At 34.9% G+C, this 25,357-nt stretch overlaps 1 long non-coding RNA gene across 1 annotated transcript in view; it reads right to left on the minus strand.

Moving 5' to 3' along the window:
• Window positions 1-7,446: 7,446 nt before the first annotated feature.
• Window positions 7,447-25,357, minus strand: part of LOC122688590 — a 138,980-nt gene continuing 121,069 nt past the window's right edge. The window contains exons 3-6 of the long non-coding RNA XR_006339515.1: window positions 15,758-15,810; window positions 13,023-13,106; window positions 8,787-8,882; window positions 7,447-8,155 (exon numbers count right to left, since the gene is read on the minus strand). This is a non-coding gene — a long non-coding RNA (uncharacterized LOC122688590). The remainder of the gene's footprint in view (window positions 8,156-8,786; window positions 8,883-13,022; window positions 13,107-15,757; window positions 15,811-25,357) is intronic.

The following is a 25,357-nucleotide window of genomic DNA, read 5'->3' on the forward strand; positions in this document are numbered from 1 at the left end:
CTTGGAGTATTATCTCTTCCTCCTGTCTGGCCTCCTTTGGCTGATCTCACTTCTGTTTAGGCAATTACATGTTACTCCCCACATATGGTCTTTTTTACCCACATCAGATTGGGTCATTTCATTTTTCCTGCCTAAAACTTCTGCCTTAACATTACCCGCAGTATAAAGTTCAAAATCTTTTGCACGGAATGTTACAACCTATTTCTCTACCCACCTTTTGCTCCCTTCTCTATGGTTCTGTGCCAAGCACACTGACCTCCTTGTTCCCTGAACACACAACATGCTTTGAGAATGTTGTGCCTGGAATACCCCACTCCATCTCCTCCTCTTGGCAAACCCCTGCTCATCAGTCAGCGCCAGTTCAAATGAATCTCATCCGTGGCCTCTCCTCACTCCCTCAGGCAAGTAGTTGTTCTGTTTTCCTCTCCCAAAGGAGTCATGCTCACACAGTGATTATATCAGCAGTTACATGCTATACTGGTAATTGGTTTTGATATCTGTTTTCTCCAATACACTGCTGTATTCATCTATGTCACCATCCCTAATATAAAAACAGTGCAGTAATTAGAATTTATGCATGCATATTTGAATATTACCAAGCTACAATTTCATTCAATATTATTTTTAAATTGCATTTTGTCCTTTGAACTTAATGTAATGATGGTCAGTGTAACAATGATTTAGCTAGTTCAAAATTTTGATAAACTCTAGTATAATTTTAATTATCTAAAATTAATTAGCTATTTAAATATTTTGTATTTTTAGAAATGATGATGACTGATATAAACTGCATGCCACATTTCAGGCATACATAGACTCATCAATATGAATTCCATCTCTTATTCTAGATCTGCTTCTTAATCTTCCTGTGTCAGCCTACATGATAGGTTATTAATTGATTTCTCTTGCTAAATCTACAAATTTAAGTCTATTCCTTTGTAATTATTAAATTTGATTTGGCTTATTATGAATAAGTTACAATTGTGTTATAAAGAATGAATGTCTTTCAAGGAAGAATCTACTGGCCTCTCAGAAATTAAAATCTATGGCCTTAGTGATAGAATTTTATGGAAGATATTGTGGGTATTTTAAAGATCTGTTCTACTTCCTTGCAAAGGTAACAAGTTATATTTAGGAATACTGATGTTTACTAAGAAAAACAGTAACACAAGTTTTTAAAAAATTTGATCACACTATGCAGCATGTGGGATCTTCATTCCCCAACCAAGGATAGAACTCATGTGCCCTACTGCAGAAGGGCAGAGTCTTAACCACTAGACCATCAGGGAAGTCACCATAGTAACCAACTTATATTCAGTGGCAGTTGAAATATCCTGCTTGATTTGTAATTGTGTTCTTTATACTTCTCTCATTTATTCAAAAAAATGTTTATTCGGTTTCTATACTGTGCAAGATAATGTGCAAGAGATATAATCAATGGTGAAAAAAGATAGTCAGGGTACCTGTCTTCACAGCATTTATAGTCTTCATTTAATATTATATAATATATTACCAGTCAGTCTTAAAGGATATCAACCATGAGTATTCATTGGAAGGACTGATGGTGAAGCTGAAGCTCCAATAATTCGGCCACCTGATGCAAAGAGCTGACTCATTGGAAAAGACCCTGATGCTGGGAAGACAGAAGGCAGGAGGAGAAGCAGACAACAGAAAATGAGATGATTGGACGGCATCATTGACTTAATGAACATGAGCTTGAGCAAACTCTGAGAGATGGGGAAGGACAGACAAGCCTAGCATGCTGCAGTCCAAGGGTTCACAAAGAGTTGGACATGACTTAGTGGCTGAACAACAAATTAATATTATTAGGTCTATTGGCCAAAAGATTTGTAAAGCATTTTGTTACTAAATAAATGCATCATTAAATATATGTCATCAATATATGTGAAGGCTCTATATTGATACCTTGCTTATTTCACATATAGAGAGAGTTCATCATGCAAAATGTCAGGCTGGATGAAACACAAGCTGAAATCAAGATTTCCAGGAGCAATATCAATAATCTCAGATATGGAGATGACACCACCCTTATGGCAGAAAACAAAGAAGAACTAAAGAGCCTCCTGATGAAGGTGAAAGATGAGAAGGAAAAAACTGGCTTAAGACTCAGCAATCAAGAAACTAAGATCATGGCATCTGGTCCCATCCCTTCATGGCAAGTAGATTGGGAAAGAATGGAAACAATGACAGACTTTATTTTCTTGGGTTCCAAAATCACTTCAGATGGTGACTGCAGCCATGAAATTAAAAAACACTTGCTCCTTGGAAGAAAAGCTATGACCAACCTATACAGCATATTAAAAAGCAGAGACATTTCTTTGCCAACAAAGGTCTGCATAGTCAAAGCTATGGTTTTTCCAGTAGTCATGTATAGATGTGAGAGTTGGACCATAAAGAAGGCTGAGCACTGAAAAATTGATGCTTTTGAACTGTGGTGCTGGAGAAGACTCTTGAGAGTCCCTTGGACTGCAAGGAGATCAAACCAGTCCATCCTAAAGGAAATCAGTCCTGAATATTCATTGGAAGGACTGATGCTGAAGCTGAAGCTCAAGCTTCGATACTTTGGCCACCTGATGCAAAGAGCTGCCTCATTAGAAAATACTCTTAATACTGGGAAAGATTGAAGGCAGGAGAAGAAGGGGACAACAGAGGATGAGATGGTTGATGAATGGCATCACTGAGTTGATGTACATGAGTTTGAGCAAGCTCCAGGAGTTGGTGACAGACTGGGAAGCCTGGCATGCTGCAGTCCATGGGGTCTCAAAGAGTCAGGCATGTGTGAACGACTGAAAAACAACAATAATAGTACACCTTGTGTGCTAAGTCCCATCAACCGTGACTTACTCTGTGTGACTCTATAGACTGTAGCCTGCCAGGCTGCTCTGTCCACGGGATTCTCCAGGCAAGAATACTGGAGTGAGTTGCCATGCCCTCCTCCAGGGGATCTTCCCACCCAGTAATTGAACCCAAGTCTCTTACATCTCCTGCATTGGGAGGCAGGTTCTTTACCACTAGCACCACCTCGGAAGCACCCTGCTATATTTAAAATGTATAACCAACAAGGACCTACTGTACAGCACAGGGAACTCTGCTCAATGTTACAGAGCAACCTGGATGGGAAGGGATTTTGGAGGAGATGGATACATGTATGTGTATGACCGAGCCCTTCACTGTTCACCTGAGACTATCTCAATATTGTTAATTGGCTATACCCCTATAAAAAATGAAAACTTAAATTAAAAAAAAATTCTATTATTAATCAGAATTTCAGATAAAGTTTGTGTATGTATGTGAGCTGTATGCTATGTGTGATGAAAGAGAAAAAAGTTAGGAAATTCAGTAGTTAAAATAGCTAATAAATAAGTAATAAATAGGAATCTATCTGTGAATGCAGGAGATGCAGGTTTGATTCCTGGGTCAGGAATATCCTATGGAGAAGGAAATGGCAATCCACTCCAGTATTCTTGCCTGTGAAATCTCATGGACAGAAGAACTGGCAGGTTATAGCCCGTGGAGTTGCAAAAGAGTCAGACACAACCTAGCAACTAAACAACAAAAATAAATAAGTGGGGTGTGATGGTTTTAAATCATATATAGGAGGTGACTGGGTTATTAATATTTATGAGATTTTACCACCAGATTATCTGTCTTAAAGAGCAATTTTCACAAGTTCAATAAACTCATATTAGAAATATATAAAAGGAAAAGGAATTTTATTTTCTCATTCTTTGCCTACAAATAAGTTTTCCCTGACAGTGTGAATATACATGTAAAACACAGTCCCAAACTGTAACACAGAAGCTCTTAAGAAAAAGTATAGTTTTCAAGTCAATTCTAATGAATATGATCATCAAGTCTCTTTGCCCTATGGCAAGTAGGGTGAAGAGTTATTAGACCTTATTTGGTCTGCTAATATGCATTTAGGCATACAGATGAGAAAGAAGAGTGAGACAGAAAAACCAGGGTATTTAATATGAGCCCCAAGAATTGGTTTTAGTACGTAAAATAATTTGCAGTATTTTTTAATGGAAAAAGAGTCGATAACAATCATCAGATTCTCCAAGGAACCTATAATTATCCAGAAGTTTAAGAACCCAAAAAGTAGAAGAGTGAGAGAGAGAGAGAGGATAAAATCAGAAACAAAATATTTCCAAGGCAATAATTAAGAGTACTTTTGAGAGCCAATTTTTTTTTAAGTTTGTAGAATTCTAAAATTAAATAGAACATTTACAAATATAATTAGCTTTCAAAAATGCTGCTATTTTGTTTACTATTTGGAATATAGATAAAGAGGTAACTGAAACAGAAAACTTCCCCTGTCATTTAGATGTTTTAGCAATTGCTACAAACAACTTTTGGGAAGGTATTTTTACATCTACAATTATCAAAGTCATCTCAGTCAAGATGTCTTTGGTTTACTCATATAAACTTTACTTTGAATTTTGCTCTTAAGGACGCCTGAAATTATGACTTGTATTCTGTATCATAATTATATTTACTGTTGTAAATTAAGTATTCTATATAGATCAAGAAGGTGTTTCAGAAACAGATTAAAAAAATTAAATTCACTCATGTCATTATGATCTATTTTTCAAGTGATTTTTGAAAATATCAAGTGATTAAAAAGTGTTAGTCAAATTAAATGCAATAACATCTACATATTTTGAGGGAGTAGTTTTTGAATATAGAATATATGCCATCTTTCTCAGAGTTTTGAGAGTTTACTTAATAAATGAATTACAGCTCATCTTTACTGAAGTCACTTTCTGATAAATAGCCAACATTAAGAAATAAATAAATATAAGGCGGTTTGTGAATTCCAGCCTCCTTGGCGAGTCACAATTGGTGTGTTGTTATTTTGGCTTGAGGTCAATAGTCATAATTACTTTCCTCTAAACAGCTGAACTCAATCCAACTCACAATGTCATAAGTTTATGAATCTTTTGTAGCAAAAATTAAGGTTAGCAATGAAGTAAAATGCCACTGGAAAAACATTTTTCAAACCGTTCCTATCCTGTACTCCCCTTTCTTATTTCATCAAATTGGAATCACTCCCAATTTTAAAGGAATCACAGATTGAATTGTACTTTCCCAGCCACTGTTTGTCCAGTGAGCTCAACAAACACATATGTAGCCAGAAAACATTTTTCCTTTTGTGTATGTGGCTTTTCATGTGTATTAAAATCATGTTCTTTAGTTTTGCTTAAATACTGTGGTTATTACATCATTATAAATATATTCATGTACATTTATTCTAGACAACAGTTTCTGAGAGATGTTTAATGTTAAAATGATTGTGTCCTGAGTTAGAATTTACTAGATTGGAACAAATAAAAATTGCTGATTTTTATATTTCTCAATTTTCAAAGCTATATTAGCAATATTATTAATGCAATACAAATTAAAATCATATTTACATCACTGATGACAATAGAAAATGATCAATAATTTCAATGAACTTAAAATTACTCAATTCTCTGAAAAAAACTGAAGGAAAAAGGTGTGTAGGTGTGTGTGTATGTGTGGAAGCAAAAAGAAAGGGAAAAATCATATAGATAAGGAGAAGTATAGGACCCTGAGGTACTCAGCAATGAACTTGTAAGTCCATGAATAAGAATCAGCGGGTTCAGTGGAGGGTTTTTATCAAGAATGAAAGAGCACTCATTGGAAAGAAAATTGCATGATATGACTAAAATTTTCACCAGAGATTATCCTACTAGGATAGATAAAAGGGAACGAATAAAAAGTTTTCATAGACGAATGCAAAGAAATATTTTGTAAGATTTTTATTATGAAAAGAGAGAGGAGGAGGAGATGGGGAAGACTGAAATTTTATGCCCAAGGGCCTGGAAGGATGATCACTGAAGTCATACAAGGGACAAAATCGTGAAAGAACATTTAAAGGAAAACAGATGGTCTAAGGTCAAACATGAAAATAGTCATAGTAGAGAAGTTATTAATGCTAATTTTAAAATTATAACATGTGTATAGTACATTTTGTGTCATCAGTGTTTTCATGTGCATGTTACCTCATTTGACTTGATAGGGAAGAAGAATGGCCATGTAAAAGAAGAAAAATGGAGGTCAACTAGACAGTGAATTATCACTTAGACATTAGGAAAAAATTAGAAAACAGCTAATATCACTTATTTAGTGTTACCCTAAGTGCCTGACATGATGCTGCTTTTTGAATCTACTCTTTTAATCTTCACAATAAATTTTTCAGTTATTATGTCTCCATTTTTCAGACAGGAAACAGATTCACAGAGCTTTTGTCAAAGGTCACATAATTAGGAAATAGCACAGGCATCCATCTCAGAGATGACTGGCCAGAAACATTCAATATATATATATGTTTTAATTCCTAATTCAATCAATGTTGATAGACCTTTCTGAAATAACTACAAAAATCAAATTTCTCAGCTGTTTATTCACCATTCAACTCTAAACTATTTTGGTTAAAAAATAAGTGAGTCAAAAATAATCTATACATAGAAAATATTTGCTACTATGATGAGACAGATATTAACTAGACTTACTGTGATAATCATTTTTTAATACATGAAGATATTTAATCATACATTGCACACCTGAAATTAATATAATGCTATACGTCAGTTAGGGCTTCCCTGGTAGCTCAGCTGGTAAAGAATCCACCTGCAATACAGGAGACCCCAGTTTGAATCCCGGGTAGGGAAGATCCCCTGGAGAAGGTATAGGCTGCCCACTCCAGTATTCTTGGGCTTCCCTGGTGGCTTAGATGGTAAAGAATCTGCCTGCAATGCAGAAGACGTGGGTTTGATCCCTGGGTTGGGAAGGCCCCTGGAGGAGGGCATGGCAACCCACTGCAGTATTCTTGCCTGGAGAATCCCCATGGACAGAGGAGCCTGGAGGGCTACAGTCCATGGGGTCACAAAGAGTGGGACATGACTGAGTGACTAAACACAGCACAGCACAGTGCACAGATCAGTTATCCTCCAATAAAAAAGTCTATAACTTATATACACTAAGGAAAAATAAAGTTAGGCAAATACATTCATTTACATGTTCTCCATATCAAGTACTCTTCTAAGTACTCTACAACATAATCTTTACAATTTCTCTGTTAATACAATTTCATCCCCTCATGTGTCCTTTAATTACCCAGAGGCTCACCAACAGAAATGGGATAACATGCTCTACATAGGTCCCTTCCTGCAGATGGAGGGAAGTGGTAAATAACAGCAGCAAACATTTAGCTTAGTGCTTCTATACACCAGGGTATTGCCAAGCACCTTACATACATTAGTTCAGTCAGTACACATAGCAGCTTAATGAAGTGAATGCCATAGTATGATCCTTATTTTATTGATGAGTGAAGAAAGGTACAGAGCAGGTAAGTAGTTTTCAGAAATTTCCAGGGATACAGTCAACAGATCCAGGATTTGAATGGAGGTCCTCTGCCTCTGAGCCTGTGCTACCGGTACATACATTGTACTGACTTTGCACAACTTAATCAAGCAGACGTAGTACCCTTGTCATGGTTCTAGAAGCCTGCAGAGGTCTGAGGTAAAGAAAATGTTGACCATTTAAAGAACCAGTAAATTAAACAGGACAAGGAGTGGGCATTTTTGTTTGCAACCCAACCTCTACCAACAAAACAAAACATAACACAAAGACAGCTTATTTATATTCATATTTTATGATTTTTAAACATATAGGGGAAAAGATATTGCAACTATAAAATCAAAGAGTGGTTAAATTAAGAACACAGTTGACTACTGTTGATATTTTCATATTGAGCACTGAAATGCCAAGAAAGACTGTGAGAATGTCTAATTTTAAACATTCAAAGGGGGAATGTACCTAAATATTCAGACAAACGGAAGAGGAAAAGAGGAAGATGCTGTTTTGCTCTCTGATACAGTCTGAATTGTAACTTTTGAAAATACAAATACCAGTGAAATTAATACTAGCTATAAATAGCCATATAAACCATTCCAGGTTTTTTTTTCTCACATTCTGAGAGCAGAGAGATGCGGTTTCATGTTTAACACTGTATTTCTTTATCAATTGGTCCTTCTTCTGAGAGCAGAGAGATGCGGTTTCATGTTTAACACTGTATTTCTTTATCAATTGGTGCTTCTTCCTTATGCTGCAATAATGATATAAAAATTCTGAATCACAATTTATGTAGATATAACTGAAAACATTAAAAAGTGACATGATTCTTACAGAAACTGTTCTTGCTAAACATAAATGACAGAATTGAAACATGCTAGCTTTTTATTCATAAATAAAACCTAGAGTCCAAGCAAATATTAGACATTTTGCCATTCAGTTCTTCTCTGAGTTAGAAATTGTGAGAAGTTCCTTTGATTTTATGAATTCCATTAACTCCATATTAAGGTTTTCCCATGTTTGGCAGTAACTAAACTGACCTGATTATCTTTTCCATCTTCTATCCTTTGCATATGACCAATACACATAGCAAGTACCATAAATGATAACGTGATTATTCTCAATTGTCTGTATTTAAGGAAAAACATTTTCCTGTGGATGATAATATGGCCATTGCTGCTGCTGCTGCTAAGTTATGTCAGCCGTGTCCGACTCTGTGCGACCCCATAGACGGCAGCCCACCAGGCTCCCCCGTCCCTGGGATTCTCCAGGCAAGAACACTGGAGGGGGTTGACATTTCCTTCTCCAATGCATGAATGTGAAAACTGAAAGTGAAGTCGCTCAGTCGTGTCCGACTCTTCGCGGCCCCATGGACTGTAGCTTACCAGGCTCCTCCGTGCATGGGATTTTACAGGCAAGAGTACTGGAGTGGGTTGCCATTGCCTTCTTCTATGGATGATAACATAGCCGTTGAGGAAATACTAAAAAAGAAAAAGAAAAACAAGTCAGTCAAGGAGCTTTTAATAGTACCTCTAGCTTTATTTATCTCAATCTCCTAAAATCGACTATGGTTTTTGTAGGTTTTACATGTGTCAGTATCAAATTTTGAAAGTAATGCCAAGAAGATCTCTCAAATTCTCTGATAAGATCCTGAAAAAAATGAACTTCTTTTTTGCCTAATTTAATTTACAAATTAATTAATAGTTTTACATTTATAATTACTCTCAAGGTTCTATTTTGAAAAACCATAGTTTGTGGACTCAGTGAATGAATGATTAAAATGTCTTTCAGGTATGTCTCCTGCTGTCAGCTATTTTATTAAAGATTTTAGAAAAAAGAATTTTTTGATATAACAAGTTTATTGACTAACTCCTCGTGAATTAGCACAAATATCACTTCCTCGAAGCAGTCTCCCAAAGTATCTTCCCATTCCTTCTCCCTATCTAGTTACTTGTCATCCAGTTAGCCTGTTTGGTTTATTCAATCATTTTTTCTTTTCATTTACTTGCTTATGTATTAAAGGTGTGTTTGCTTCCACTGAAATGTAGACTCCATAAGGTCAGGGAGATTTTTTGTCTTGCAGACAGTTGTCTTCCTTGTGCTTAGAGATAGATGCTCAGTAAGCTTTGCTTAAAGAAATGGATGAATGAATGTCCATAATAATGACTGGTGATAATGATATGGAAGACTTGTTTAGTTAGTTGTTGTTATTCTAATTTGCTGATGTGGCCATAATTGTCTACCTACTTTTTGTTTCACCAGTTATTGGAGGCAACTTGTAAAGGTATGCTAATCAAGTAACCTCTGTGAGCGTGAAACTAAAAATCAATATAACAGATTGAGTTATTTCAACAGTAAAATTAAAAAGTTAATGTGTTTACTTATTGACTCAACAAATGCTTATTGAGTACTTCCTGTCAGTCAACTGACTAGGTGCTAGAGACACAGCATGGGTAAGATGGATAGAAATACCATCATTACAATTTGTTTGTGGGAAGGGTGGATTATAACTACCAACCAAATAATGAAGATTGTATCAGGTACTATTAAAAAGGAAATACAGGTGATATCTCTCCTAGCCTTGGAAAGGGGAAAGGAGGATCAGCAAAGACTCCCTGTGAAAGTCACAGTTAGAGTGAGCTCTAAGGAAGCCAAACAAGCAAGTAAGAGGCAGCAGGGAGATTGTTCCAAGAAGAGTGATTCAGATTTGGAAATTTAGTTAAATTTGAAATCTATCTTACATATTCTATATTACATTCAAAATGATTCCTCTAAATATTTATGCATATATACAAGTACATTGCTGTTGTTTAAGTCATGTCCAACTCTTTGTGACCCCATAGACTGTACCCCGAAAGGCTCCTCTGTCCATGGAATTTTCCAGGCAAGAATACTGGAGTGGGTTGCCATTTCCTTCTCTAGGGGATCTTCCCGACTCAGAGAATGAACCTGCATCTCTTGTATTGAAGGTGGATTATTTATTACTGAGCCACCCAGGAAGGCCACAAGTACATTATAGAGAAAAAAAAAAAATTGTCAACAGTATCTTCCAAGTATTCTATAAAATTAAAAATGTTTCTAAGTATAGGTTAAGAGCCCTTTCAACCTAATTGAACTGTGATTTTATAGACAATGAATCATAGAATCTTAGAACATGCAGCATACTTTTATAAACAGAAAATCTTCCCAGAAATGGATCTGTTTTTCATTTTGATGAAGGTAGAGTATTGACACTTCAAGTTCACACAAAATGATAGGCAGTCAGAGAATTCTCCTTAAGACTGCTCAATTTATCAAAGTCAAAAGTCATGAAAAGAGAGACAAGAATAGAATGGTGGTTATCCTGGCAGTGGTAGGATTTGGCGAAATTGGGGAGATATTATTTAAGGTACAAACTCATACCAGTAGATAAGTCCTGGAGATCTAATATGCAGCATAATAATGATAGAGAAAAGCACTGTACTATAAATTAAAAGTTACCAAGAGACTAGATCTTAATTGTTCCCACCACAAAATAAATAAATAAATAATGATTGTGTGACATGAAAGAAGTGTCAGTCATTGCTTTGGTGAAAATCACATTGCAATATATAATATACCCACCAGTGTATACCTTAAACATGCACAATGTTCTATATAAATTACATCACAATGATTTTTTTAATGGAGAAAGAACCACTGGAGAAGGGATAGGCTACCCACTCCAGTATCCTTGGGCTTCCCTTGTAGCTCAGCTAGTAAAGAATCTGTCCACAATGCAGGAGACCTGGGTTTGATCCCTGGGTTGGGAAGATCCCCTAGAGAAGGGAAAGGCTACCTACTCCAGTATTCTGGCCTAGAGAATTCTATGAACTGTATAGTCCATGGGGTCGCAAAGAGTCGGACACGACTGAGCAACTTTCACTTTCAATTTAGCAAGAATAACCAGTTGGACAGTAATGATTTAGGAAAATAGACACTGCCAGTTCTATGTAAGTGCCTTAATGCAAATTGTAAAAAATTGTACCATGGACTGATATGGTATAATCAAATAGCTCCAAACAATCAGTAAGTAAGCTACTGTTGGTTGTGGGAAACTCTTGTTTTTTGTTTTCTGTCTAAGAGGAAAGCCTTTTAATATTTTTCATTAAAAAATAAAAATTTCAAGAACAAAATAATAGTTTTACTCCTAATTATGACATAGAGTGAAGAGATTTAATTCAAATTAACATAGATATAAAAGATAATAGACTCACTCTGAAGTATAGAGAAAAGTGAAGCTAAAATTTTTAAATTTTGCATTTTAGGCTGATATATTAAAATGTAAGAGCATTCTTAGCTAAAGAAGTATAATACCTGAAAATACATTTTGATTCAAAATAAATATATGCAACATTTTTCAAACATATTAGAATAATTCTTTTCAGTTTAAATGTCATTTCAACACAAGAAGATACAAAATTAACTCAAATATTTTAATATTCAAGAATTTAACACAGATTTCTATAAGAAAAATATGGTCCCTGTAATGCAGAAGTGTACCATCCTCATTCCTATTGGCTGAATATAATATAAGGTGTTGGCTACTTTGAAGAGTCTCACAATTTGTTAAGAAAAACACAAAAACTTAGTCTTTATCTAGATCCCTATAGTATAATGGAAGGGAGTTAAAATTAAGGGTTAGTATAATTATAAGATATCCTTCCCATTTTGTCATTCTAAGATGATATTGGGTTTCATACAAAATGTACATATTCCTCTAAAATATGAGATAAAACATTCTTCCTCCCTGAGAATACTTTTATTAGATTATTTTTTTTCATTCTTTATGATGCACATCAATAAACTTTTTATCACTTTTGTTTTCTCTTTGGCTTGGAGAACTGGGGTACCTTGCAAAGATTTGCAGCTGGCAAGTCTTTCTCTAGCTTAATGAATATTCATCACCATTTGCAAAGATAGAATGACAAGGAAAACTTTCAGCTCTTAATATATGACAATTTGGCCAGCTCTTAATGATTGCTTTCTGTGTTTGAAAACTGAATTATACTAGTAGGGAATTACTGAAGGAAGACCCCTGTAAAGAGGAGGAAGAAAAATGATTGAAGAGGTATAAAACAGTGTGATTATAAAAATCATTCAAAAAATTTAATCTCAGAAAATTTTAGCTTCAAATAATATTCTACTCACTCTAGAATTGTGCTGTTACTCGTGAATACAATTTATTTCATTAATATTCATATATATTCATCTCAAAATCACTTAAATGATTTCTAAACTAAATTAAAGAAATGGTCACTTGGGACTTCAGTAGAAAAACTGCTAGAATAGTGTCCTATTAATTACTGAAAATAAGATATGCTTCATTGTTAACCCATTGCTCTTAATGACATTACAGTTCTTATTTGTTGTGCTGAGTAGAGCTTTTTTTCAGGTAAATTATGATTCCTGGGTGAGATGAAAAGCTTTTTAAAAACTCCTACTATATGAATATTTTATTTAACATCATTTAGACATTTGGTAAACAGTATTGTTGAATTCAGAAAACAAAGCTCAAAGAATTCTTGCTGTAATGTAAAATTAAGTACAATCTCATTTAAAACAAAATAAACAAATAAAATAACAAAACAAGAAGTACTCACAGACAAGTAATTTCTCCTTTTCTTTGCTCTTGCCATGAAGTCTTTTTTCTTTTATATTTAAAAGTTGTTGAAAGTAAAGAATCACTACAAAATCATATAATAAACAATGTTGTAAGAAACATTAAATGTAGGAACATTAAATATTTAAGAAACATTAAATGTGGAAACATTCTCTAGTGGGATATTGATTCACCTAAATTAGGGGTCCCTAACCTCCAAGGGTCTAATGCCTGATGATCTGAGGTAGAGCTAATGTAATAATAACAGAAATAAAGTACACAATAAATGTCATGCACTTGAGTCATTCTCAAACCATGCCCCCTGCCCCAGCCCATGGAAAAATTGTCTTCCACAAAACTGGTCCCTGGTGCCGAAATGGTTGGAGATCGCTGATGTATCAAAACATACAAAATACACTAAAAGGGGAAAAAATGTATTACTAAAAAGTTTATGTAAAATATGACCAGGTTATTATTATTAAAAGTATTAAAATGAAATTGTTTATTTGTTAATACAAAAGACTGATCCATAAATCAGAAAACCGTACCTAAAAACCAATATATTTCATTCATGTCCTTAACATCTCAAGTCATTAAATGATTCTTCTATGTATAGTACTTCACTACCTGGCTAAATTTTAGCAGTGTTATGAGGCTGCTGAGTGTTAACACACATACACATACACAGGCACACACAAACACAAGGTCTTTAGAATTTCCTGAATACAACAACAATCTATTTATATTCAGTCACTTTATACCAAAGAGGGCTATTTTTAGGATGAATCACATCCTGGTCTTCAAAAACAATGGGATAAAACTGGGTACTAAATACAAGGGCAATGTTTCCACTGTGTAAAGGAAATGTGTGTGTGTCTGTGTGTGTGCATGTGCATACATCTCTCCAAAAAGCTCTCAATGATTGACTGAATCCTCTACATATTTTGTAATACATTTTATCACATGAATACTGTGTTTGAAATGATCCCAAATCATTCTTTTTTTTTTTTTTGCTTCTTCTGAGTTCTTCAATCAATAACACTATTGATGATTGTATTTTGTTTTTAAAGTAAAATGATTATTATTACCAAATAAAGGATTATTAGTTTTACTATTTCTACCTATTTCTCCTTCTGAGCACCACTGAAATTTCTCTTCAGATCTTAGAAAAGAATGCTCTTTCCCAAAAGAAAATGGAATTTCTGTGAATCAACTTGTCCAGGGCAGCTTGCAAACAGATGGGAGAGTCCTGCTGTTTTTGAACTTTTGCCATACAAAGCTAGTACACACAGAAAGGCACTCTTCGAGGATCACTTGTTTGTGTTGTTTCATAATGGAGGTGTTGTTGTCCACATGCGTACACTAAATATTATTTTGCTTTTTCAAAAAACTGCAAAGAAGCTTTGCCAAATCAAAGCTCTAAAAATAATATACTTTGTAGTGAATGGATATCTGTTTCTGATATCAACACAACATCTGTAATATTTACCTATTCTTTCCCCTAATAACAGAAAAAGTTTAAAAAGTATTATAAAAGATTTTAGTTCTAGTTGGAAACATTTTTTTCCAAAGTTTATATACTGGAAGTATAACTAGATATTATACTAGTTCCAGAATACATACACACACACACACACACACACACACACACACATATATATCCTCAATTTGCCAACTAAATTGTAGGGATATTGTGCTTGAACATTCCATGCTTAAGCACACATAATAGATGTATTGTTATTGAATTTGAAAACTTTTTTTTTCTTAAAGCATGCAGATTTTGGCTTTGTCATTTGAAAATTTTAATTACATGGCCATTGTCCAGATAATTACTTAAAAGAACTACAGACTTGATTAAAGTACAAGTATTAGAAACAAATTTTGTTTTTTTCACTAAAATGATTACTTTTTAGTAATTTTAGAAGTCTGTGTTATAACAACTAGAAACAAAAGAAAATTTCCTTAGAGAAACTGGTGAATCCATATTATACTATGCGTTAAAAATAAAGAAACAAAATTAGACAATGACCTTGGTGGTAAGCTTTTTGTATCGAATGGTTAAAATAATATATTTCATATAAGCCTTTCAACCATGATATAGGTATATGAGCTTGCTATTAGGTCAGTTAGAATGAACAGTGGAGTGAATAAAGCCTGTCTTCAATAATTAATTCTCTTAATTGAGCAACACTGATTTTCAATCTCCCCATAAGAGTTAGACATGCTGCTTTACTGGGTATAATATACATTGATTAAATTTAAGATATAGAAAATTATGAATAATTAGAAAGCACAAAATGTGACTCAAATAATTAAGAAAGCAAATATTTACACTGCCTGTAGTACAAAGGAAAAATGTTTATGAATAAAAAGGAAATGATGACAGTTATATTTGTAAGAAAAAATTTCGCTTTTGGCCTATAGGGCTTCAAAAAATTAAAGAAAGAGAAAATGGGAAAGAAACGGGGAAGGGAAGGAAAGACGGGTAGGGAAGTACTCACAATGTGTATTTTTCAGAGTGGGCTTCTAACTGCACCCTTGGGTAACCATAAATATGATGGCAGAAACTTTGAAAGTCTCTGCAGTGGCAGTTTTCTGACAGACTTATGCAGTAGATGAAGGCTCTCAACACCTACTTCCTCTAAGAAAAGGCTCCAATTCAGAGAATCCTTCTACCATTGCAACAAGAAAAGAATTACACCAATTTTGGCCATAATGATCACCTTAGTTACTTACCAGTAGAGGGAGAACTCCAATTAAACTGCAAAATTTTATACTCTATGACAGTGCTAAAAAAAAAAAAAAAAAAAAAAAAGCATCTTTATTAAGTGAGTATGAATTTAGCAAAAATTGTTTTTATAGTGAAAGTTTCTCAGTCATGCCAACTCTTTGTGACCCCATGGACTGTACAGTCCATGGAATTCTCCAGGCCAGAATACTGGAGTGGGTAGCCTTTCCCTTCTCCAGGGGATCTTCCCAACCCAGGGATCAAACCCAGGTCTTCCACACTGAAGGTGGATTCTTTATCAGCTGAGCCACAAGGGAAGCCTATTATACTGTACTATCCCATTCTTGAGCATCTCAAACTTGGTAAGGGATGATGGGGCAAGAAACAGGAAATGTTTCAGCCCAAATTTAACACACTGTTTAAAATTACACAAGAAAAATCTATGTAAAATATTGCAGGGGCACCAAACAGGAAGAAAGCAGTGGGACTTAGATGGCTAAGTTATTAATAAATTATACTCAACGTTACTGTTGTGCTGTACAGCTATGGGCATTGAAGAGATGTCAAAAGATTTGAGTTCCAACAAGACAAGATCTTACACTGATTCTGAGCATAACAAAGCATCTTTAACCAGGGAGAATGCTATCCAAGACTTCAGACTTCATCCCCACCGTCCCTTTAAAAAAGCTGTTTTCCATGGAGAGTCTCCATCTGTATCCCAGTTATGGGCTCCTTCCACTCTCTTTTTGCTTCTCCTAACTGGGCCCTTGTTCTTGGCCCTTACCTTCTATGTTGACACCTTCCTGGCTCCACCTCTCTCAATCTGACTTCCTTACCTTCATCTTAGTTGGGTTATCTGAGAAAAACCTTTTCTTTCCTAGTGGCTCCCTCTTTGGGTATTATTTCTTTCTAATGAGCTATACCACACAGAATTTTTCAAAATTAGAATGTGGTAATGAGGGTACAAGCAGTATTTTTGTTACTTGATTTTTATTTTACCTCTTATATAAGCTACTGTCCCTGGTATAAACACAGCAGATTGGTTTCTTGGGCCTCCTATATTTCTCCATTACTAAATGTTACACCCACCTTTCATTGTTTTTCCAGGCATACTTTCCATCTTTGCAGACCATTTTGTCAAGTCTAGATTTCTGACCTGGGCTGTACTTTGTTCCCTTTCCTGACCTACTGTCATGGTTTTGATCTGGCAGAAAAGAATAAATTTTTATACTCTCTAGAATTAATCCTTTTCAGGTTCTACCACCGCCATTTTTTGTATCCTTGTCTATATTTATAATTGCTATTTGCATTGTGTTGAAGCATACTGAATATACAATTATAGGATAAAGCACTGTAATTGTCTAAATTTATGGAAGCAGAAAAGTTATCCTATTTCCATGATCATTTCAACTATGACAAATTTCACAAATGATCCATAATTAAATGAGGATTCAAGATAAAAATATAAATAAGCATATATGCTAATAACAAACATAAGATTTTTACTTGGGGGGTTACAAAAACCCTAACATGTCATTCATCCACTCAACAGATATTTATTTTATTATGTACCCAATACTATCCTCTAGAATGGATACTTTATTCATTCATCCAATCAACAAAAATTTATGTTTTCTCTATATACACTACTATCCTATAATAAGGAAGGCATTGACTCAAAGAATTTATAATCTAGGGAAATAGATACATAGGTCCTCAAATAGTTGCATATGAAAAAACAAAATGATCAGAGATTTATATGAAAAAAAATTATAGAGGAAGGTTAAGTAATTGTGCCTACAGAAGTCAGAAAAAAAATCCCTCCTGGATACAGTGCACTACCAAGGAAGGATAAAATATATAATAGACAGAGAGGATAAAAACATTCTTGGTAGAGACAATGGCAAATTCAAAGACATAAATGCATGCCATCGAAAGAATAACTTCTAGGGAAAAAATTCTGAGACTTAGAAAATGAGGCTGAAAAGAAAAGGATGGGTCAGATAATAAAGGTACTTGAATTCTTGTTAAAAAGACCTTGATTTAAACTTGTAAGCAAGTAAGCAAGGGGCAATCATTAAATGATTGTTAGTAGATCAAAATAGCATTTTAGAATAGAATTTCTAACTACTGCTTGGCTGATAGGCTAAAGTGGCGGATGCCATGACAGTGGCAATTAAAATAGGGGAACAAAAGGCAGGATAATTGAGACATATCTACAACGTACATTAACTCTTAAATGAAACAGCGGAAAATGGAAAACAAGTGGAGACCGGAATTGCATATTGAATATTACACAATGCAATATACTAGAATATACTAGAAATCAGTAACAAAATAATGAACAGAATGCAGACATTTCTGGAAACATTCTATATCCATATATAAACATACAATTTTCTGAATTTCAAAGACACAAAGAAAATTTCAAATATTTTCAAAACAGAAGCTTTCTCTAAAGTTTATCCGATTAGCTACTCAAATTCTTACAATACTTCCTGTTGCTTCGTGAAATTCAGACTGTGAGTGTTTAGGATTCCCTCTGGTCAGCTTTTATTTCACTCTTTCTGCTACTCCTCACAACTTTTGCAGCAGCCAAACTGGATTTCATCCCCCCGACCTAAAATCACCATGGATGGTCCTACTTCTCAGTCACCTGCAATTACTGGATTTCTATAATTTTTTCTGAACTATCTTAATTTTGTTTTTTTCTCAGTCCTATATATTTATCAGTGCATGTTCCTTACCCCTTCTCAGTGTTCTCATACCAGTTTGTTTATTCTCTAGCAAGATTTTTAATATCTTTAAGTTATATACACCGTTCTCTATGTGTTTGCCTGAACCCTCTATGCTTGGATTAAAATATACTTGAGTATATGGTTTATATAACTTGCTTTTTTGCCACTTCAATTCCCTAGAACAAGTCTTTGTCTAAAATAGTTTTCAGAAAATAGTGTGAGAGAGAAAGAGAAAAAAGAAGAGATAGAAGAAGAAAAAAATACTGTCTAATTTTAAAATCATTCAGATGGGAAAAATCGAGACAAGAAGTGTCCGTTGACTTGAAGCTTTCATTGTTTTGATTCATAAGACCTCATTAGGCAAGTGTTCTCTGGCATGTAAAATCCCATATATTATGTGATTGTGGTTAAGTAGGATAAATGAAATTCAAGGTGAGTTACATAAGACAATCACCTTGGAAACAGAAACAGAAAACCATATGTGTCTTATGAAGAGACCATTTATAACAGATTCCGTGAGAGTTCAATTTTAAAATACCATGTTTCTGTTATGCTGAAACGCTATAGCACCTCCTTTGATGAGTGAACACAGAAGCACATTCTCATACAAGAACAAGAAAGCCCTAGGGGTCCATCAAGTCAAACTGATGCGCCATTCAGGCACTTTTTTTTTTATTCCCATGATATCTATCTTCTGCATTCTTAAACAGAACTAGTAACAGAAGCTCAATTTGCTAAGACACATCTCTGGATAGTCCAGCTGAAACTGTTTCTCCTTTTCTTCTCTCTCTTTCTCTCCCCTTTCACCCTGCCTCTTCCTATCCTTCTCTCTCTCAGGTATTACTCAAATATTACAGTATTTAATTAATTTTTTTTCAGTTAGTAATATCCAATTTCTCATCAGTTCCTCATGTGAACCTCAAAACTGAAACCTCATTTCTCAGCTTGATATGAATCAATTATATTTGCCCAAGATTATTTAAAAACAAATGCTTTCCCATTCTGAGTCACTAAAATGTTAAGTTCTGCTTAGAGCTTAATCACTTTATAACTGTGGGACATTTTAACAAATGAAAGATAAAACATACACTTTGAGAAATAACATAAGGCTATTTGCTTTTCTGATCTTTTCTCTGGTACACCAAGTTATAAAAAGCTGAACTTTTGCTCAATAGAAGATACAATTGTATGATTTTCCTTTCTAAAGGTGATATAAATAACACACATTTTGAAAAATCAGGATTCTCATTTATTAAAACTGGGCATTAAGTGTGGAATTTTAAATTTAGTGTATAAAACAATATATATTAATTATAGTTTTGTAAATATATAAAAATTACAGTGGTCATGAGAATGATGAAAGCCAAACTCATTTACTACCCGTGGGAAGAAAAACGGAGGAAAACTACAAATCATATTTTAACTCTTAAATATGAGACAGGTATCTAAAACAAATACGGCCAAGTATAAAAATTTGACAAAACTATTATGTATTAAAACACCTGCTATCTACTGAAGTCTTACTAATACCATTAATTGCTTTATATCTATTATTAGGACAATCTATAAAAAAAAGTGAGGGGGGCATGGCAACCCACTCCAGTATTCTTGCCTAGAGAATGCCGTGGACAGAGGAGCCTGGTGGGCTACAGTCCATGGGGTCGCAAGGAGTCGGACAGGAGTGAGCGACTTAGCATGCACACATAAGAAAAGTACTGTGTTCTTTCCATTTTACAGAATAAAAACTGAGGCAGGAGAATTAAACAGGCTGCCTAAAAATTACACAGTAAATAAAAGATTAACCTGGGTTTAAACCCATGCATTTTGTCTCTTGAGGCCTTGTTCTTAATCACTGCATTATGAAACTTGTTTTATTTTTCCTCTTTTACTTCTTTGTGTACTTGAGGTAGTTCATATTTTTTAATGAACATGAAAATAGAAAAACCAGTACATAAATGTTAGTTAAGCTGAAAAAATACATTTTTTAATATTTACATGGAAGCTTTGGCACTTGATGTTATGGTTTGTGAATACAAAGATTAGTAATGGCCATTTGTCATGACACTCATACTCATGACACAGGTACTGTTTTACAGAAGAACAAGTTTAAGAGACATGAAAACTAAGATTTTGAGTATTTTTATAAGAAACTCTGAATTCTGATTGTTTAACATATTGATTCAACCATCCTTTGGACCCAGATTTTTTTTTTTTCACTGTATGCATCTCTTTTTAGAACAATAGTATGAGATTTTCTCAAAAGTCAAAGTAGGAGTGAAGAATTGAGATTTAGATGTCCCAAATCCAGAAAGAATCAGAAGACCGGATAATCTGATATACCTCAGTGATGACTAAACAAAAAATTGTTCAAATTTTTTTTGGTGTGTGATTGATTTAAATACTTAGAGCAAGTTACAGACTCAATGGTTGACTACTTCCTATTCTCAGTTCTCCTGCTGTTTCTCTACAAAATTTTCTTTACTCTTTATCCCACCAATTCCAGCCACTTCGGCACTTTAAGTGACCAGTCTGTTTCCTTTGCTCAGCATGATGGCTATGCTTTTATCTGGACTATCCATCTCTGTGCTGACATCTAGAAAGTGCCTCCAGGCAGAAAACCAACTATTCTGGGGCATATCTCTTTTGTTTCCTTTATCTTAGATATATTTGTAATTTTCATTCCAAATTTGAAAACAATTATTTAACATTAACTCCAATTTTTAGATTATTTATGATGGGCAGCCACTACAATTAGCAATTCAATTATTTTTAGAAGTTGCTAATATAGATCTGAAATACTTAGAAAAGATGCATCCTTGGTGTGTATCCATTATGTACATATGTGTATGCAACAATTATTAAATTAAATTTTAAAAGATAATTAATATTAACAATTTCACAATCTAACCTTAGGCACATAATATTTCTACTAGTCTTATTTTTTTTCCTTTCTCTTCCTTTGCCTACAGCAGAAAGCACTTGCTCGAGACCACACAGACAGGAATGGAACCTAAGTCTTTTCATGCTAATTTCTGTATTCTTTCCAAAATGGGCAAAAAATATAAAAAGTGGGCCCAAGGTATTAAGGAACATCTTCCTGTCCACTCAAAGCTTTAAGCCTTAATGTACACACTTAAATTCCATCATCAGGCTTTAATTATGACAGGCTAAGCTACAGAAGCCATCTGGAAAGAAGAAACTTCCCCACCCATTGCTTCTTCCCACTGACTTTAATATGACCTGTGAATACTGTTAACAAATAACAGCTGTCTTGAATCCATACAGCATTTAATTGCCATTTGTTTGCCTTAGCTTCTTGCAACTATTTCAGGAGGGAAAGAGGTCTGAATTCATCCCTGAGGATCCTGACATATTGAACTATGAAAATTAATTGTATTTGCTTTATTTTGATCTCTTCAATGCCACTTATATTGCTTTACTTGCATAGAGTTAGAAATAGCCTAAACAATAATAATAGCTGAAGCTTAAGAAATATTTTAGAGATAACATGTTATTAAAATATACTATCTTTGTGAATAAGAGCCATATATCAGAATCACTGAAAAATAAACCATTTGCTTTCTTATAGATTTTTATATACTAGATTAGGAAAAGAAATTTTTGTCCTCTGAGTGTTTACTTGTCATGCTTTTCAAACTGCTTATAACAGTTTCTTTGTTTGTAAAATGTGTGGGTTGGATCCTTGAAGTCCTTCTGGTTCTTCCTAATTTGTAACTCCATAGAGACATGTATTTCTATTGAAGGCAGAGTGAAGGCCTCAATGCACCTCTCACTTGCCCTTTGCTCTTTTGTCAGTGAACACACACAGAATCTGGGATTCACTTAGGAAAATCTGAATTGAAATTTCTTCTTCTTAGTTAGCTACACTTTTGCTCTTAGGAAAGTTGTTAAATATATATGAGAAAACTATGAAGGAGATTTTATATATGTACTACTCATTGGGAAAATCAAAATATCTACTACAAAATAAGTTTAAAGACAAAGTAAATGTATGAGAGAACACTTTGCAAATTGTGAAATATTTTACAAATGCAACAAAGTTAATATGATAATAATTAAGTGCAAAAAAAAAAAAAAAAAGAGGGAGATATAAAAGAAATAGCTTCAGCTAGACTACCCATTGAAGAGCTGACTCATTGGAAAAGATCCTGATGCTGGGAGGGATTGGGGACAGGAGGAGAAGGGGATGACAGAGGATGAGATGGCTGGATGGCATCACTGACTCCATGGGCATGGGTTTAGGTAGACTCCGGGAGTTGGTGATGGACAGGGAGGCCTGGCATGCTGCAATTCATGGGGTCGCAAAGAGTTGGACACGACTGAGCAACTGAACTGAGACTACCCAGAGACATGTCTTAGCAAAAGGTTCTGCTACTAGTGCTGTTTAAGAATGCAGGAGATAGAATCATGTTCAGTTCAGTTCAGTCGCTCAGTTGTGTCTGACTCTTTGCGACCCCATGGACTGCAGCACACCATGCCTCCCTATCCATCACCAACTCCCAAAGTTTACTCAAACTCATGTCCATTGAGTTGGCGATGCCATCCAGCCATCTCATCCTCTGTCATCCCCTTCTCCTCTCGCCTTCAGTCTTTCCAAGCATCAGGGTCATTTCAAAAGAGTCAGCCCTTCGCATCAGGTGGCCAAAGTACTGGAGTTTCAGCTTCAACATCAGTCCTTCCAATGAACACCCAGGACTGATCTCCTTTAGGATGGACTGGCTGGATCTCCTTGCAGTCCAAGCGACTCTCAAGATCTTCTCCAATACCACAGTTCAAAAGCATCAATTCTTTGGCACTCAGCTTTCTTTATAGTCCAACTCTCACATCCCCACATGACTACTGGAAAAACCATAGCTTTGACTAGACAGACCTTTGCTGGCAAAGTACTGTCATGTTTTTTAATATGCTGTCTAGGTTGGTCATAACCTTTCTTCCAAGGAGCAAGCGTCTTTTAATTTTATGGCTGCAGTCACTATCTGCAGTGATTTTGGAGCCCCAAAAAATACAGTCTGTCACTGTTTCCCCATTTATTTGCCATGAAGTGATGGGAACAGATGCCATAATCTTAGTTTTCTGAATGTTGAGCTTTAAGTCAACTTTTTCACTCTCCTCTTTCACTTTCATCAAGAAGCCCTTTAGTTCTTCTTTGGTTTCTGCCATAAGGGTAGTGTCATCTGCATATCTGAGGTTACTGATATTTCTCCCAGCAATCTTGACTCCAGCTTGTGCTTCATCCAGCACAGCATTTCTCATGATGTACTCTGCATATAAGTTAAGTAAGCAGGGTGACAATATACAGCTTTGATGTACTCCTTTCCCTATTTGGAACCAGTCTGTTGTTCCATGCCCAGTCCTAACTGTTGCTTCCTGACCTGCATACAGATTTCTCAAGAGGCAGGTCAGGTGGTCTGGTATTGCTATTTCTTTAAGAATTTTCCACAGTTTATTGTGATCCAGGCAAGAATCATGATAGAATCATGGGGAGAAAAACCAACACATACAAATAAGACAGTGTTGATTTGTCTAGTAAAAAAATCATATTTGGAATAGAATATGCAATTTGAGTAATTTTGTGATTGTTAAATGCAATTTTTGAAGACATCTTTTAATGTATTTATCTTGCAGGTAATTATCTTGCATGCTAAATAATTAAATAAATTAAAATCTGGTTGTAATTGTACATGCACCTTTCAAATTTCAAGAATGGGCACCGATTTCTCAGTTCCACCAAGGAGAGAGAATTGTTTATGGTTACATCTTTTTTGGTTTAATTTTTTGAAATAAATGATAGATTTGCAACATAGCCCAGTCCCCACCACTTAAATACAGGATGGAGGTAGAAAAGAGGCATGCTGGAGGCATCATCATTATTATTATTCAGTGAGGAAGGGTCATTTCAAAGCTTTTTAAATGCTCAGTCTTTCTGTAAAAGCTCTGACTCTACAGATTGGGAAGCCATGTGGGCATTATGTCTGTTGCTAGATACATGTTTTCATCACTTCAGTTCAGATAAGGAAAATTGCCACACTTTTTCTTCATAGATGCACTGAATCCACTGTGAGATAGACTTAGTTCCCATCAACATCTATTATCCTCCATTAATTGTTGGAGAAGGAAATGGCAACCCACTCCAGTATTCTTGCCTGGAAATTTTCACGGACAAAGGAGCCTGGTGGGCTACAGTCCATGAGGTGGCAAAGAATTGGACATGACTGAGGGACTTTCACTTTCAATTTCATTAGTTGTTCCCCTCTCTGACCAGTGGATCATAATGATGCTTCAGATCTCCAGTGATTAAAACCAATTCAAAGGTTCTAGTGCTCCAATTAAGGTATATTTCCATTTTACCACTACAAAAAATAATTCTGAAATATGGTAATTAGACCCTTTGGGAAAAGCACAGAGAAAAGTTAACAGTACATACTTATAGTGATACACACAACCATTTTTAAGGTGATTAGGTTCACCTAGATTGATTACATTCTTTACAGATTGATGTTCTTTGCAGCCAAAGATGGAGAAGCTCTAAATAGTCAGTAAAAACAAGACCTGGAGCTGACTCTGACTCAGACTTTGAGGTTCATATTGCAAAATTCAGGCTCAAATTGAAGAAAATGGAGAAAAAGAAATTGTAGGTCTTTGGTACATACTTGTAGTGATATTTCACATCCATTTTCAGAGGGTTAGGCTCACTTTCATTCAAGAGATTCTGGGTCTTCATTCTTGAAAGTGTCTGTAAAATTGCTAGGTTCTGAAACTGGGACTATCTCAGCTTTGATGATAAAAGTAAAGCCTGGAGTTAGTTGTGTTTTATGGGTTTTTTAAAATATAGATCAACATTTTAGAGGG

This window comes from Cervus elaphus, chromosome 33, assembly GCF_910594005.1.
Source record: "Cervus elaphus chromosome 33, mCerEla1.1, whole genome shotgun sequence".
Lineage (NCBI taxonomy): Eukaryota > Metazoa > Chordata > Mammalia > Artiodactyla > Cervidae > Cervus > Cervus elaphus.